Raw genomic sequence first — 18664 nt, forward strand, 5'->3', positions numbered from 1 at the left:
TTTCTCTCTTTCTCTCTTTCTTCCTCTTTCTTTCTTTCTTTCTTTCTTTCTCTCTCTCTCTCTTTCTTTTTCTTTCTTTCTTTTTCTCTCTCTTTCTTTTTTTTTCTTTCTCCCTCCCTCCCTCTATCCCTTCCTCCTTTCCTCCCTCCCTTCCTTCCTTCCTTCCTTCCTTCCTCTCTCTCTCTCTCTCTTTCTTTCTTTCTTTCTTTCTTTCCTTTCTTCTTTCTTTCTTTCTTTCTTTCATTCATTCTTTCTTCTTTCTTTTTTAAAAAATTAAAATTAGTGTTTTCTGTGTATGGGTGTTTTGCCTGCATGTGTGTCTGAGGAAACCAGAAAACCGTGTCTGATCCTCTGGAACTGGAGTCTCAGGTGGTCATGAACCAGCATGCAGATGCTGGGAACCAAACCTAGGCCCTCTGAAAGAACATCAAATGCTCTCAATGGCCTCTCTTTTCTGCTTTTAGACATGGTTTTGCATAGCTACCAATGACCTTGAGCATCCGCATGTGCGCACAAAAAAGAAATAAATAAATAAAAGTAAATTTTAAAGTATTTTAAGTTAGGGTTAAAATGATGAGGTCAGAAACACTGAGGAAGGTAAATAAGAAAGCTCACAGCTGGGTATCAGACAGCCAAGATGACCAGACAAGAGAACGGCAGGACTCTGGAAAAGAAACAAGCTGGTCAAAGCCTCAGAAGGCATCCACCAAGCCAACTGAGGAACATGAGCAAGTCCCTGTGGCCTTTTCATATCTTCCTCTAGAGCCTCTAATTGCAGCCGACTAAACTGTGAGTTAGAGCTGTTGCTTAAAGAGCCATTTCCTCCCTCCCTCCTCCCCCACCCCTCCTTATCCCTCCCCATCCCTCCCTCCCTCCCTCCCTCCCTCAGCCCCTCCCTCCCTCCCTCATGTGTTTGTGTATGCATGCACTCATACCCATAAGAGCATATACCACAGTGTACCAGTGGAGGTCAGAGGACAACTGTCAGGAATCTGTTTTCTCTTCTTGCTCTGTGGGTCCCAGGGATGGACCTCAGGTTGTCAGGCATGGTGAATAGTCATCTACAGACGGCAAGTTAGATACAAAGGGAAGCTCCAGCCGTGTCTTGGTGTCTGTGTTTTGAAGGTCAGAACGCTCCTTAGTGGCTAGACACCCTTGAAGCTGCGGTTAAGTTGTTCCCACTATATCAGGAACTATGGCTTCAGGACATTCCCCCATGTGGGTACTTAGTGAAGGGTCTGAATCCTCAAAAGAACTGATGTCCTCATAACATCACTTGGATTGTGGTTTTGACAACGATTTGGAACACACACACATACACACACACATACACATACACACACATACACACATACACACACACATACACACACACACATACACACACATACACATACACACACATACACACACATATACACACATACACACACATACACACACACACATACACACACACACATACACACACACACATACACACACACACATACACACACACACATACACACACATATACACACACATACACACACATATACACACACACACACACACACATACACACACATACACACACACATACACACACACATACACACACATACACACACACACACACGCACACACACCTTCAGTGGAGGGAGCAGACTGAGGTGTGACTTGGCGGTAGAATGCACACCTAGCATGTATAAGATATTCAAAGACCTGGGTCAATTGTCAGCACAAAAATAAATAAACAACGGTAAAAACAACCTAAGAGAATTTCAGTGTACAAGATAAAGAACAGGTTAGATAGAACAAAATACAAACTTAATAAAATAAGCAGCCTCAGGTTTTTTGTTTTTGTTTTTCGAGACAGAGTTTCTCTGTATAGCCCTGGCTGTCCTGGAACTCACTCTGTAGACCAGGCTGGCCTCGAACTCAGAAATCCACCTGCCTCTGTCTCCCAAGTGCTGGGATTAAAGGCGTGCACCACCACTGCCCGACTTGGCCTGTGTTCTTATGTGCCAGGCTGTTAAGGGGTTAGTTCCAGGTAGCCATAGAAGGGTGTCATTGGCAAAATTAACAACAATGGGCAAGTGAAAGCTGGGATTATCCAAAAGTTAGTAGAAACTGAACAAAGAGAATACCTCTAAGAGGTGCAGTGAGCTAAATTTATCAATTGTGTCTGGAATGATCAATGACAGACATTCTGTAAAAACTGATTTCAAACTAAATCATTTGGTCTTTTGCTTTTTGTCTTTCAATCTATCAAATTTGTTCTTTAACTTGTTCACTGAAGTTGTTAGGTTTTTGTTGTTGTTTATTTGGTTTTATGCTGAAAATTGAACCCAGGACCTTGTACATCTATTTATTAGATAAATAAAGAAAATGGATAGAACATGTTATAGTTGGTGACTTGGTGACTAAAATCACTTGAAAAGCAGAGACCTGGTACATGATAGTGAATGGAAGGAATTCTTACAAAGAGTAAGTAGACACTGCAAGCTGGCGAGATGGCTCAGCTGTTCAGAGCATTTTTCTGTTCTTGCTCCAGAGGATCCGATATCCTCTTCCAACACCTCGAGTATCAGGCAGGCATTTGGCACATACCTATATGTGCAAACAAAGCACACATACATGAGAAGTAAAGTAAAGAAATCTTTTAAAAGGGGTGGGGGAGGGTCAGATGGTGGGGCATGGTGGGTAGACATTACAGGTGGCCAGAGTCTAGGCTAGGCGTTTCCAGGTTCTGGAAACTCTAGTTCACACAGATTCCCAAAGTTTCCAAGAAGTGAAATAATATTGCAGATTATAGAAACAAGCTATCAAAACTATATAATATACAAACTACCAAAACTGACAATGGGACTCATGAGTGAAGATAGGAAAGGGCATCAATTGTTGCTTCTGGATTCCTTTTATTGGGTTGAGAGGAGGAGGAATTTGGTTGCTTAGCAGTGCAGTTCATGGGGTTCTCTGATTGATAGGTTTGGTAAGAAAATCATTGTTCTGCTTCATATTTGCTTTCCTGTAATGCATTTGATTTCAATTTCATGCGCACCAAATTGAGCACAGGCATAAGATGGTATGGGATTTTCCCTAGAAGTTCATTTGAGGACACAGCTTGGCCTTCCTGCATGCACATGAATCCGAAACCAGCTCGGGCTTGGTGAGCCTTTCCATTCTCCACATACAATAGAATGAGAGGAGAAAATTACTCCACTGTTCATTGAAAGCAGTATGTGAAGTCTGGTTCTATGTGGGGGCTTGTGAGGTTGCTAGGTGCATTTTTTTTTTTGGAGAGGGGTGTGTGTCTGAACAGTAAGGGCAGATAAAGGAACTATAAACTAGCAAGTGCACTATTTGAAGACCTGTGGCAAGCACAACCTGAATCAGTCAGAGCCCAAGGTTGCTAAATTGTTTCTGTCACTTGTCTGTCTCAAAGAGTGGATGATCCTCTCAAATTCTAGACCAGAGGAGGCTGCATAGCGAGTTTAGGACCAGTCTACATAACAAGACTTTATCTAGGAGGTTTGGGGGAGCTAATAAGATACTTCAGCAGTTAGGAACACATTGCTACTTTGGAGTTGCTGAGTTCAATTCCCAGCACACCCACCTGTAACTTCAGGTGCCCTTTTCTGATGCCCTTTTCTGGCCTCTGTGGGCCTGGCACTCACATGTCCAACATCCCACACCCCTTCCTCCCTCCTCACCATACACACGCACACACATACATATAAAATGATATTAAAGGTCCAGGCACAGTGGTACATGCCCTTAATCCCAGCAATCAAAAGTCAGAAGGAAGAGAATCTCTGTGAGTTTGGGGCCAGCCTGATCTACATAGCAAGCTACGGCAGGATAGCTAGGACTAGAGAGAGAGAGACACCCTGTCTTGAAAACAAATTAATTGATTTAATGAAATAGGGCTGGAGAAATGGCTCAGTAGTTAAAAGCAATGGCTGTTCTTCCAAAGGACTCGGTTCAATTCCCAGCACCCACATGATGGCTCCCAACTGTAACTCCAATCCCGAGGCATCTGATTCTTTCTTCTGGCCTCCTTGGGCACCAGGCACTCATAAATGCAGGCAAAACACCTATACACACAAGATAATAATGTTTAAAGTGAAATAAAGATGTAGTTATATAGCTACTTTGTGAAACAGTTTAGCAAGTTTCCAATGTTTTAAACATAAAGCTGCCACATACCCTAGGAATTCCACCTCCAGCTGCTGTAGCTGGGATGACAAGCTCAGAGCATGGGAGTAACTGTATTCACCAGACCAGAATGGGTACAAAAATTTGTTTTTTTGTTTGTTCTTTGTTGGCAGTGGGTTTTTTGTTTGTTTTGTATTTGGATAGATTTCAAGGGGCTAAAGGGATGAATCAGAGGTTAAAAGCATGAATTGTTCTTCCAGAGGATGTAGGTTCAGTTTCCAGCACCCATAAGATGGCTCACCGACATTCACAAATCTAGTTTCAGGAGATCTCACGCCCTCTTCTGAACCCCAAAGGTAGCAGACATCTACTTGGTATATATATACTACAGACAAAACACTCATACACATAAAATAAATCATAAAGTAATTAGTGGGTGTCTTAGGATTTTACTGCTGTGAGCAGACACCATAACTAAGGCAACTCTTATAAGGACATTTAATTGGGGCTGGCTTACAGGTTCAGAGGTTCAGTCCATTATCATCAAGGCGGAAGCATGGCAGTATCCAGGCAGGCATGGTGCAGGAGAAGCTGAGAGCTCTATATCTTCATCTGAAGGCTGCTGGCAGAATACTTACTTCCAGGCAGCTAGGGTGAGGGTCTTAAGCCCACGCCCACAGTGACACGCCTACTCCAACAAGGCCTGGGCTGCCTGAAACCGTGTCTCAAAACAAAATCTCAGCACTTGGGAGTCTGAGGCAGGAATATTGCTCACAAGTACATGACACAGTGAGCTCTAGCCTGGTGTTTCAGTTTGCTCTCTGTCGTGATGAGTAGCTCCACAAAAGCACGTCTGAGGAGACAGAGCTCATGCAGCCATCACGAAGGGAAGTCAGTCATCAGGGCAGGAGCTCGAAGCAGAAGAAGGGAAGAAGGGGATGAAGCCAAGACTAGGAAGAAATGCTGCTCCACAGCAGGCTTGTGCTCGGCCTGTGTCCCTACTGCTGCTTTGTAGCGAGCTCAGCCTTCTTCCTTATACCACACAGGACCACCAATACAGGGGTGGCACTACCCACAGTAGACTGGGCCCTTCCACAACAACCTTTAATCAACACAATGACCCACAGACTTACTCTAGGCAATCCGATGGTGACCATTTATCCATGAAGCATTTTTTTTTCAATTGATGTTCCCTCTTACTAGACCATGCTAGCTTGTGTCAAGTTGAAAATACCTAGCCAATTTACCAGGGTTACATAAGACTCTGGCTCCGTTGCTGGTGTTTCTTTGTTTGTTTAAAAGGCAACAGTGACCAAAAAAAACCCAACCAAAAAAAAAAAAAAAAAAACCCAGGTGCTAAAAACACTTGATGCTCTTGCAGATGACAGGGAGTCGTTTTCACAAGCATCAAATAACTCCACTTCCAAGGACTCTGAGAGCCTCTTCTGATCTCAGTGAGCAGCAGACAGGTGTGTGGTGTGCATACAAAGATGCATCCCAAACACTCAGGTACATTAAATAAGATAAATACAACTATAGTAAGTAAAACAAATTTTAAAACCAATCCAAAGACCCTGACCCAACAAACCTTTCCACAGGTTTTTAAAGAATAAATGTGTGCATCTGAGCATGTGAGTGTAAATGTCCCCTTTCCTTCCTAGGATGTATCAGGGTTGTTACAAGTGGTTTCTTTGCAGTGGAGATAAAAAAAATCAAAAAATCAAAATAGATTTCCTGCAGGGATGGAAAGTCCATGGCTGGAGCACAGACATTCTTTCAAAGGATATTATTGAGATGTAATTTAGGCAATAAATGTACCCCTTATAAAACAGTGTATAGCTTCTGGATCATATGGTGTGTTTAACATTTTAAGGAGCAAGAAAGTAGTTTTCCAACGTAATAGCATTAATTTGCATTTCACCAGCAATGCAGGACATTATTTTGCTGTGATATGTGTGGGAACTCACAGACCTGCTGTCTGCTATCCATCAGAATTAGGAAACCAACCTTATACACAACCTTATATACCTTATAAGGATCCCCAAAGCTACCACCATATTTTTTTTTTTTTTTACTTCTTTTTAAAAATGTACTTTTTTCAGGGCTGGAGAGATGGCTCATCGGGTAAGAGCACTGACTGCTTTTCCAAAGGTCATGAGTTCAAATCCCAGCAACCACATGGTGGCTCACAACCATCCTTAATAAGATCTGATGCCCTCTTCTGGTGTGTCTGAAGATAGCTACAGTGTACTTAGATAAATAATAAAATAAATCTTTTTTAAAAATGTACTTTTTCTTTAATAGTGTGTGTGTGTGTGTGTGTGTGTGTGTGAGAGAGAGAGAGAGAGAGAGAGAGAGAAAATTCCCTTGGAGGCTAGAAGATGTCAGAGCCCCTGAAGTTACAGGAAGCTGTGACTTGTACAACATGGGTGCTGGGATTTGAACTCAGGTCCTTTACAAGAGCAGCATGTGCTCTTAACTGCTGGGCCACTACTGCAGCCTATATCTTAAAATCTTAATGTAACCCAGCTGCTCCAGGATAACTGAAAAGCCAAGTGATTTCATTTCCCCCGGAGCTGTTTAAATCAGGTTTCAGTGGCTTAGGAACAGAAAAACCGTGAGGGAATCATGCCCCAAGCCTGCACTCCCAGGGTGTGACAGGTTAGAGCAGAAGGATCAGGCTTTCAAAGTCATTCTTAGCTTCATATCAAGATCGAAGCCAGCCTGGATTGCATAGGCTCCTGTCTCAAAACAGATAAACTTACATTTAAAAAGCTGCAAAGAAAAGGCATTGCCTTCCTTCTGATTTCAGCAGCAGCCAGTGCAACATCCAGCAAACGCTGGAGCGAGCAACTGTGTACATATGACTTGTCTCCAGCACTAATCTCACTCTCTCATTGTAACTTATTTTCCCAAAGACAAAATCAGAACACAGGGACTGGGGATGTAGCTTTGTGGTAAAATGATTGCCTAGAACTGGGAAAAAAAAAATAAAGTGGAAAAAACAAAACAAAACAAAACAAAACAAAACCCCAAACATGGATTCATGGCTGAGGACTAACTTAAGGAAACAGGAAACTTAATTAAAATCAGAGGAGGAAACTTTGCCCCTGGAGGGCACAGGAACGTGGCCTTGAGTAATGGGTTCTGTTTCCTCTGATCTTTTGGAACTCTACTCGAGGTCACTCTGGCCTTCCTAGGAAAGCCCACGGGATGAGGTGGTCACCACTGCCACCTGTCCCTCCAACTTAGTCTTTTCACTCCTTGTTTACTCTTGAACCCTTTGTACCCAAGAAGGTTTTACAGGGCCATGAGTATACAAGCGCAAAAGCTGCGTCTCTGTCCCGTACCCTACCCCCACTAGCGGGGTCTCACACAGCCCTGGCTGGCCTTAAGCTTGGTGTGTAGGGGGAGCTGGACTCTGCTCTCCTGCTTCTAGCACTGGAGTGCTGAGATTGTCGACTGGTACCAGCACAGCCAGCCTTGTAATCTTAAGGTTCTCATGGATGGAGCCAGAGAGATGCTTTGGGCTGTGAGCCTGGTTTCAGTGGTTAAGAATAGTTCTCTCTTACAGAACACTGGGTTTGGGCACCAGCACCCACAGGGCAGCCTATCACCACCCTTAACTTCAGTTCCAGGGAATCTGATACCCTCTTTTGACCTCCATTGGCACCAGGCATGCACATGGAATATAGACATAAATTCAGGGAGAAAAATGATCATAAAATAAACATAAAATAAAATTAATTTTTTGTTATTGATTTAAAGTCATTTTAGGATATTCTTCTCACGAAGCCTCTCCCACTTTTGGGAATACATTTTCGTCCTTCCTTAGGGGGAAAAAATCTACATTTGCTCTGTTCAAAGTAAGTAAATAAAGTGACTTTATAGCCGGGCATAATGACACACACCTGTAGTCTCAGCTTGAAAGGCTGAGGCAAAACCTGGTCTCAATGCCAGGCTGGTCCATCTAGAAAGTTCCAGGACATCCAAGACTACAGAGAGAGACTTTGTCTTTAAAACAATCTTAAAACAAGAAAGTCATTTTCAGGGTGAACACTGTCACCTTCATTAAGAGAAAACTAAAGAGAAACTGAGTTTCAGGAAGGAAAGAGAACTCAGCCAGGGTCACCCAGTCAGTAAGTATAGAGGAGAGCCTCATCCAGGCCAAGTTATTGGAAACCACTACTTTCAGCTACACGTGGATGGAGAGACTAAGAAATTCAGCCCCGCTAATGGCTGTCTTCTTGTGGGAAGATGATGGCAGCAGGTGGTTAAGGTTGGTGACTCACACCTTTTGCAATCTCCTAACTCACTGCCCTAGAGCTGACTCTATATCTCCCCACCCCCACTACCTGCTGCCATCCATTAAATCCCCAAGTGAACTATTAGATATGAGAGAAACCAAGCAAACAGTAAGCAATCCCCACGAGCGTGGCAGGCTGATTTCTCACCAGAATGAATAGCAGTTAACAAATGTGTATGCGTCTGGAACTATAGACATGGCTCAGCTCTAAAAAGCACTGGCTAGTTTTGGAGAGGACCCAGGTTTGGTTCCTAGTACCCACATGGTGGCTCACCCACCCATAATTCTAGTTCTAGGGGATATGATATCTTCTTCTGACCTCCAAGGGCACTAGGCATAGGCATGGTGCACATACGCACATAGAGGCAAAACACTCATATATATATATATATATATATATATATATATATATACATATATATATACACACACACACATATATATACTAATTAAATCCAAAAAATAATTTTAAATATAATGTGTTAATTTTTTCATAAGTTTGATAGTTACATATTGTTATAACTCACTTCTTAGTGAGTTATAACAATATGTAATAGTTTTGTCAAAATATTTTATTGTATATACGTGAATCATGTATCAATTTAAATGATAAGACACACAGTTTTATCGTCTAAGGGTGGTGGTACTATCAAGCCTCTAGAGCTGTAGATAATGGGGCCCATGGAAGGAGGCAGAGCCCTACAGGACAAGTAGTTCAGTCTCCAAATGTCTCCTCCAGCTGTAGTGATCCAACTTGACAAAGCTCTGCCTTAATGGCTGTAGGCACCATTTCAGTCATCAGACGACTCTGACATGCACCCCGGGCTCTATAGGATATCGTCACTAAGATAGACAAGTGTATAGGGCTAGCCGTCGATGCCATGACAGTTTGATTTGCTTGTTTGTTTGTGATAGAGACTGGCCTTGAACTTGAGATCCACATACCTTAACTTCTATAATGCTTAGATTATAGGCATGTACCATTCATTATGCCTGTGCCAGACTTGGGTTTTCTTTTTGGATAATCAGTTCAAAGAGCACCCAGTGAAAGGGGTGGGTCTTAGGGGAAGAACTGGGAAGGAGATGAGTAAAGATAGAAAAGAAACGGAAGGGGAGCGGTGGGTCCCATCGAAGCACTTCCTTAAGTCAGGCATGGTAGCACATGCCTTCAATCCCAACACTTGAGGGCTGGAGGCAGGAGTGTCAGAAGCTCAAGGTTGCTCAGTGAGTTTGAGGCCAGTCAGGACTATATGAGACATGGTTTGGTGTTTGTGTTTGTTTTAATTTCATTTATTGTTTTGTTTATTGATTGATTTTTTTTTTTAGTCAGGGTCTCTCTAACCCAGGCTAACTCTATCTTGAAATGCAGATAAATAGCGATGAATATGTTAGCATTCCAGTCCAAGGTGAAGTACGGGGCTACTGAGTGAGTTTTGAGAAGTAGGATGCTCCATTTCCTTAAAATGAAGTGGCATTTTTCCATCTCTAACTGTCTCATAGGCACTTCACAATGTGATTATATGATTTTTAATAGTTTAGTATTAATGTAATACTAATATTTCACATTTTCACAATCAAATTTGTATTCACGTAGATATTCACATATCTATTATTAAATCCTCTCTCTTTTTTACTGCTGTTTCCTAATGTGTAGCCATGTTAAACAGAAATGTATATATTTTGTAGAAATTACTTCCACTTTCCTTCCTGCTCTCTAGCCTACTGCACCTGTGCCTTGCCACATGCTGGGGTTGTCACAGTTGCTCTAAGACTTACTTACTCACTATTTTTCATTCCTTTTCCATGATACAAATGATAAATCATAGTTATACAGGAAATAAGTTTCAACAGTCAACACAAGACTAAAACCAACCACCAGCCCTGGGACTTCCTCCGGGTGTTCATCAGGAAGGGCATGATGGCACCTGTGCATTGCATGTGGCAGTAGCCAGGGACTGAAAAAAATCCACCCTACCCCCAAAAAATGTAAGTAAGAGATTAGGGTACTGGCTGAGCATGGTAGGGAATCTCTGTAACCCCAATGCTTAGGGAGCAGAATAAAGAGATCAGAGACTCAGGATAGTTTATGTCAAAAACAAAAACAAAGGATTAGGGGCCATGTTGGGAGCCAATGCCAAATTAATGCCCCCTATTTATTATCTCATCCCAAATTTCTTCTCCAAAATAGTTAACTCTTGGTGCTTTCATTTAAAGCATAAATAAGGTTTCTGCCTGTCCTGTTTCAGGAGAGCTCAATTGCAGAACTGGGTTAAACCTGTTTTGGATGAGAAGGAGGTCAGGAGAGAGAGAGATAGCTGCACAGTTTGATGGGACAGTCCCATGTCCTCTGCAGAGGGGTATAGACAGAAAAACCGGGACTCTCGCACAGAGGACCTCCCTGCTTTGGAAGCAGCAATGTGCTTTTACTGGGAACTGCGTGACAATTAGTCCTGGAAGAGAAAAACCCAACTACAGGTAGACAGTGATGCCAGGGAGAGGAGAGAACCAGAGAGGCAACCTTCTGCCCAGAGCAGGGTTGTCAGGGTCCAGCCTCGACACAGGATTGGAGTTCTCAGCTGGAAGCAGGGATATCTGGAAGGCCCATAATAAATATACACGAACTACTTTTTTGGGTACAAGCTGACAGGCAATTTTTCAAGGCTGAAAGCTTCTCTCCTCCTCCTCCTCCTCCTCCTCCTCCTCCTCCTCCTCCTCCTTCTTCTTTCTCTCTCTCTCTCTCTCTCTCTCTCTCTCTCTCTCTCTCTCTCTCTCTCTCTCTTACCTGTTTGCAGCTTGAGGCTGCACACACTCTGCATTCTCTTGTGCTCTCTGCTTTTCTCCTGTGTGGTTTCTTTTCTTGAACTCTCACATTCATACACACCTCTGTGCGTTCCCCTTTCACTCTCACACACATCACACACACACACACACACCACATGCAATCTCCTTTCACTCACACACACACTCTCTATACACACCTCACATTCTCTCTTCACATGCTCTTCTCATGCTCTCTCTCCCTCTCCCTCTCTCTCTCTCTCTCTCTCTCTCTCTCTCTCTCATTCTCTCATTCTTCATTCACTCTCCACATTCACCTCACACTCCTCACTCACTCTTTGCATGCTCTCTACTCACTCTCTTGCCGTTCTCTTGCCCCAGTCTTTTATTGAAACTCCAAAAGCAGGTAGAAAAAAAGACATTGTATAATCATTGCCAAGTCAAATTCAAAAGAATAATCGCATCCCACAAAGAATCAAGAATTACAATTGTCCCCCAAAGTTTCAAGCTTCCCTATTCCCAGGCCTATAGCCAAAATAATAATAATTGCAAACTTATCATTATTTAAACTTTAACATAATATACTTCAGAGCACAGAGCTCCGAGGTCAGCTACTTGCATTTTCTTGTGAAGCTCTAATGATAAATAACCTGGACAAAGTTGCCAGGCAATGGCCAGAAAGAATCAAGTTAACCCTAACTCAATAGTTTTGCTAGCTTTCTGCTTCTGCACATTGCACACAATGACTTTCTAAGAGTCCCAGTGTTTTGACTTAGTTTTACTAATATAAGATTTTACATATTCTATACTTGCTTATCCAGGAACCACTCTCAAATGTTCAAAACATTTCATAACGTCAATAGTTTTTTTCTTTCTTGGGGTCCTATTATTGGTTCTATTTAATTTTCTAATAATTTCTTCAAACTTTCTTTGCAATCAAGCATTAATCTGGAACTACCATTGTGCAGTTATTACATTGTTTCCAAGATGAGAACATACAGCATGCACCTGGCCCATGCCTCAATTTTTTAATTGTTTAAGAATCATTACATCAAGGAACATTTATTTTCACAGAATTCGCCAGAGCAAAAGGAGAAAGAAGTAAGAAAGTCAGATATAATGGAATAATTATGCACACCAAGACCAACTGAAAAGCAGTCATGCACAAATGAAATCTATACAGCCGTTGTCCAGGGCTAAGATTAGAAGAAATAGGAACAATTGCCTCAGGCCACTGAGATGTCTCCATCCTGGCCTACTGCAGGCAGTCCCTTATTTCAGATGGCAGGTCCCCTGGAGGGATGTGTCTCCTACTTCGCAGGGTCCCAGATGCCTTCGTTTTCTACAAGGAACTGCTGCGGGCTTCTGAGATGTCTCCATCCTGGCCTACTACAGGCAATCCCTGTCACTGTATGCTATCCCCAGCACAAGGTCTGTTGTCTGGCTTACCCTGGAAGGCCCAGATGGCCCGACTTCAAGAGCAGGCTGAGGACAACCCTTGGAATCTGATGATATTGGCATTTTTTTTCTGTCCTGTCTGGCACCTAAAAATATTTGTCCTTGATCAGTCGGGTGATATGACTCTAGGGACTGGCCACTGTGGGATTGGCTATTGCACTTGGATACTAACTGGTCCTTGACTTGTTTTTAGAAGTTGGAAAGACTTTGGATTTCTATCTTTTCCCTCCGAGGGCCTCATAAACTAAGTCTTCTCGGGAGACACTTGGGAGCTTTCAGAGTGCACCCCTTTTATAGGAAGGTGTGTGGGCTTCAGGAATGAGGAAAATGGAGACTTGCCTTCTTGTCTGGCTGAGAAAAACTAGAAGTGCTCAGGAAACCCAGAGCTTTGAACACATGAGGTAAGGACTGTGTTACTGAGCTATACTCCAGGCCAGAACCTAAATCTACTGTGGTGATAAGCTACACTTGGTCTCAGGTGCAAAACCACCAGCATCATATGCTATTGATTCAGAGACCTGTACCATGTTAAAGCCATTGTCCTTATCCCAGACCTTACAGGTCACAAGGAGTGACGAAGACAATAAGAATGTCAACACCTCTGAGCCATGACAGGTACAAAGGTTTACAGTATACACACACCTGTCCTAACATACAGACTCGGAGTGCCTTCTGAGCTGGATGGATCAACTGCCCATCAAGCAACTTATTTTGGAGAGAGTTCCCACCCTGAGTTTTTAAAAAGCTGGCTTTTGTTTTGTTTGAGACAAAGTCTTATTCTCTCACTTACTCTCATTCTGTAGCCCAGGCTGGTCTGGAGCTATATAACCCAGGCTGACCTTTAACTCTTAAGAGACTTGGTATGCTTGATGCTCTAGGCTGGGGAGTGACTGGGCATCAGTGACTTAGATGGGATGGACAAGTTCAGTCTAGGTAAAGTGTTCACAACTTGTGTGCAGATCTTAATATCTAAAAAGACTCAGTAGATTAGTGGTTGACAGAAGCCAGGAGACAGGGGTGTAGGGAGTGACATCAACCAATGTGAGGTTTCTTTTGAGAAAGATGCGGTGTTCTAGATTTAGTAGTAATAGTTGAACAAGTCCATGATATTTAAAACCACTGAGTTAGCCAGCAGTTGTGGCATGTGCCTTTAATCCCAGCATTTGGGAGACAGAGGCAGATGAATTCCAAGCTCCAGGCCAGCCTGGTCTACAGAATGAGTTCTAGGACATCTGGATGGGGGCTACATAGTGATAACCTGTCTAAAATAATAAGAACAAAAATTAAAAATAATAATGCCAATAATAAAAATAAATAAATAAAAATTAAAAAAATAAAAATACTAATAATAAGAATAAAAAAATCTTAAACCTCTCAGAACAATCTTAATTCTTTTCTATTTTTAAGATTTATTTATTTTATTTTATGTATAAGAATACACAATAGCTGTCTTCAGACATACCAGAAGAGGGCATTGGACCCCATTATGGATGGTTGTGAGCCACCATGTGGTTGCTAGGAATTGAACTCAGTACCTCTGGAAGAGCAGTCAGTGCTCCTAACCACTGAGCCATCTCACCAGTCCCCCTAATTATTTTCTTTTTCCTTTGCTTTACTCTTTTCTTCCTCTTCCCTCCCCTCCCCTCCTCCTCCTCCTCTTCCTCCTCCTTCTCCTCCGTGCTCTTGCTGGAACCCAGAGCTTCACACATACTGGGCAAATAACCCCACCACTGTTGTGCATTTTCTAGCTCTGTAATACCCTTTAAGAGCAGTAGAAAGGCTCTTTAGACAGCACATGCCCATCAGCTGAGAGACATAAACCCTGAATGACATAACCAAGTGAACTCAGGTTAAGGAGAATTGAGAACCAGAAACAGTAAACAGCATTGTCTGCCTCTAGGTTCTAGGGGACAGGGTAAACGGACACACAACACTTAGCAAGGGCTGCAGCACTTTCATTGAGGCAGTCAGGAAATATCTACGGAGAGTCTACTACTAAGCCAAGAATAAAGGGAGGTTTGTCAGGGAGGGGAGAACAAAGAGCCTGGGTATTCTCTTCCCATCCCCAGCTGAGGATCCAAGCCAGGCCTGGTTGCTAAGCAACTGCTCTACTGGCTTTACCACTGAGCTAAATCTCCAACCCGTCTTTTAATAATATATATTGTTGTGTATGATGCGGGTGGGGGCATGCTATAGTGTGCATGTGGAGTTCGGAGGACAACTTTAGAGCTCTATCCTTCCAGTTGTGGGGATTGAACTCAGTTCATCAAGCTTGTGGGGGCAAGCGTTTGGCTTAGTCCTCTCTTTGGCCCCTCTTTCCTCTTTCTGCCTCCCCCAGCTTCTGTCCTTGGCTGGGTTAGGAGGCAGCAGGACAAGCCTCCATCCTCCACTAGCCAACTTGGAACAGAGTCACAGGGTTAGGCAGCTGGCAGGAGAAATGTCTGGGCATCTGGCTAGGACAGAGTTGCCAAGCAGTTAGGAAAAGACAGAGTGTAGCTAAGTTCAAGTGTGAGTCAATGCAGCGTGTGTGTGTGTGTGTGTGTGTGTGTGTGTGTGTGTAAAGAGGACATGATGTAGTAATTATGAATGAAAGTAGACCCCAAAAACAGGAAATCCCCACTGCACCCCAATACTTCTACCCACGTCTTTCACTTCCGTGCTCTAAGGTGCCTGCTTTCCTCAGAACTTCCACAGTCACTCTCACTCAACAAGCCTTTTTGTAGTTCACCCAGACCTGGTCCACAGTCAGCCCAGGCTCCCCCATGCTCAGAGCTGACTGTGGCTTCCAAGGCAAGATGACAGGTAGGAGGGAAGCTCCACCCAGGTTCTCACTTCAGTGACTCGGGGCAAGAAGAGTATGAAAGGTCTACCTGGTCATTCTTCCGCAGCTGCAGAGTGGGTGTGTGTGGAGGCAGCTCACAGTGGGCTCTCTTCCATCCGCATAGGTTCTTCGTTACCTACACAGCGGGACTGTGCAGGAGCCTCCACTGAGATGAAGAGATTGGAGTCCTCCTGAATCTCTCCTAAGCTTTTCACCAAGCTGTTGCTTTCAAACATCCTTTACCTCCTTTTTAATAATACCGTCACTCTTTTGTAGCCTTGATTCAAGCAACCTTGGATTGAAAATACTTACAAAGTTCTATACTGAACATGTATGGGTTTTCTCCCAACCCCCCAATATTATCTCCTAAAAGCAATACAGTGTAGCTACTATTGTTACCTAGCATTCTCATTGCATTATATGATACAGGTGTAATCTATGCAGAGGGTAGGCATATAACTAATCTAAATTAAGGTATTCAAAAGAACGTGCAAAAGCCACATGCAAAACCCATGGCATTTTATGGACAGGACTTGAGAACCTGCAGCTGCAATGTCTTGAAACCAACCTCCTATGGATCCCTAGAGGTGACAGTGCCATTCAAAATAGAGCACTGGAAACTCAGGAAACTATAACCTTGCCAAATCCACCCATTCTCACTTTCCGGACCTCAGCACAGCTGGGTATGGTGGGCGTACCTGCACTCTCAGAACTCAGAGCTGAAACAGTTCAAAGCCGACCTGGGCTGCACAACTCCAGCCCAACATGGGCTACAGAGGAAGACCCGATTTCAAAAACAAACAAATAAAAAGACTGGGCACAGTGGCTAATGCCTGTGATTCTGGCATTCGGGGGTGGAAGCAGGAGAATCTTGAGTTCAAGGACAGCCTCAGCTACATAGACACCTTGAAGTCAGCTTGGGATAAACCTCTGACTTGATGGGAAGAGAAGGTTGGAGGAAGTTGTTACTGTGTTAGGTTGCTTGCTTTCTTTTCTTCTTTGTTTCATTTTTTTCCCACCACACAGGGTCTACCAGGCCATCTTGAATTTGAATTCACAGCAGTCTTGCCTCTGATTGCTAAATGCTGGGATTACAGTGTACACTACCATGCCCAACTTTGAATTCAACTGTCTAATAGACAAGTAAGATATTGTAGAGCACTGACTAATTAGTAAACTTTAATTTTATTGTTCTGTAGTTTTTGAAGTCAGTCTAGCTTGATGATCCACACCTGTACTCCCAGTACTTAGGAGATGGAGGCAGGAAGATCAGGAGTTCAAAAGCCAGCCTCAGATGCCTGTTGAATTTGAGGCTAACCTGAGCTATATGAGACTGTCTTTGAAAAGTTGTAAGTTCTGCCCTGGTGAGATGGTTCAGCAGCTAAGACACTGGCTGCTCTTCCAGAGGACAGGTTTGATCTGAAGTCCCACTATGTGCAATTCTAGTGCTAGGGGATGTAATGCCGTCTTCTGGCCTCTGAGGTCATCAGGCACTCATATGGTGCATGACGAACATCCATGTGCATAAAATAAATGTATTGGAGAGCAATTGAAAAAAAGACACCTCACATTTGCCAGGTGTGGTAGCTCATACCTTTAATCTCAGTACTCAAGAGGCAGAGACAGACAGATGTCTGAGAGTTTGGGGTCAACATGGATACGTAATGAGTTCCAGCCCAGCCAGGGCACACAGTGAGATTCACAAAACAAATTCACAATGCCAATTCCTGGCACCTGTGCAAATTTGTGCTTACAAGTGCATAAGCGCGTGTACACACACACACACACACAGGACCTTTCTTTTTCATTCTCAGTTTACCCCAACAATATCTTTATAGCCCAAATTGACCTCAAACTCATGAGTCTTCTATTCTGGCTTGGCCTCTTGTGCCCTGGGATGACTGGTGAGGTTTATTTAAAGTACATTTTTATTATGTGTGCATACATGACTATGTGTGTGGTCACATATGTGGCACAGTGTGCATGTGAGGGTCAGAGGCAACTTGAGGGGATCAGTCCTCTCCTTCCATCATGTATGTCCCAAAGACTGATACAGGCCACAGGCTTGGTGAGAGCACTTTACCTGCTGAGAGAGTCCACCAGATCCTGGTGTCATTTTGAACCTTGGTTTCTCTCCCACACTGCACTATTCACCAATATTCTCCAATAGATCTGGGGAACAGGGGCCTGTGTTGCTGCTGGTGATGGGGCTCCTGGCTCCACATAAGCTGTTCTTATGAAGAAACTAAGAACTGGAGGAGTGACTTACCTCAGCTCTGGGTTGAGTTGCAAAAGAGCCAGATTCTGGATTGAGGCTACTGACCCAGATAGGCTGGTGAAGTCATTGTTTACATTGGGTGGCCTCTGTGCATCTCTCGTGCTTCCTCTAGATGCCCTTTCCCCTGCTCTCCGCACCTTGCCACGGCCTTTCCTCTCCCTCCCCTAGCATCTCACTATTTCATGAAGTACAGGAAAAACAACACATGAGATGGGATAAAAAAAAAAACTGGGTCAAGACTTAAGGCAGGCACGCAGGCAGATTTCAGAGGTAGATTGTTTGCCTAGCATGTGCAAGGCCGTGGTCCAATCCCCAGGACATCAAGGGGGTAAAAAAAAAACAAAGAGCTCAGGCAGTGAATTTTCACAATATTAGTAAATTGGTGTGGATTATAACTACAACAGATACCAGTGGGGAAATTTGGAAGATAAATTATCATCATGTGACTCAGAATAAAATGTATAACAAATACTGATAGAGCTTGGTGTACTGGTTCACACCTATAACGCCAGCACTCAGGGGGCTGAAAGATGGAGGAGTTCAAAACTAAGCTTGCTATATAGTGAGTTTCAGGCTGGCTGGGCTCTAGAGTGAGACTCTGCCTTAAAAAAATAAAAAATAACAAAACGAATTCACTTATATGGTTCAGCAAATACAAAAGCAACTCCTGTGTGCCAGGCATTGTTCTGGGTTCAGGTATGTAGCAATTTTCAGAACAATCGTCATTCTCACAAAGCTACAATCTAGTAGGAGAAAGTAGTCAACAAGAAATGGAGTTGGTGGTGTTGGGCACTAGGGAGACAGTGAAGCCAAGTGGGGATTTGGGTGGGGGGCAAATCTGGTACTGAAACAGAGGGGCTGTTTAGGTAGGGTACTTTCA

At 43.3% G+C, this 18664-nt stretch overlaps 1 long non-coding RNA gene across 1 annotated transcript; it reads right to left on the reverse strand.

Annotated features, from left to right (window-relative positions):
• Window positions 1-1029: 1029 nt before the first annotated feature.
• On the reverse strand, window positions 1030-15698 carry Gm40358. Its single transcript, XR_868828.2, has 3 exons — window positions 15556-15698; window positions 2468-2595; window positions 1030-1112 (listed from the first exon to the last, which is right to left on the reverse strand). It is a non-coding gene; the product is annotated as a predicted gene, 40358 (long non-coding RNA).
• Between the last annotated feature and the right edge of the window lie 2966 nt (window positions 15699-18664).

Source organism: Mus musculus, chromosome 6 (genome assembly GCF_000001635.26).
Source record: "Mus musculus strain C57BL/6J chromosome 6, GRCm38.p6 C57BL/6J".
Lineage (NCBI taxonomy): Eukaryota > Metazoa > Chordata > Mammalia > Rodentia > Muridae > Mus > Mus musculus.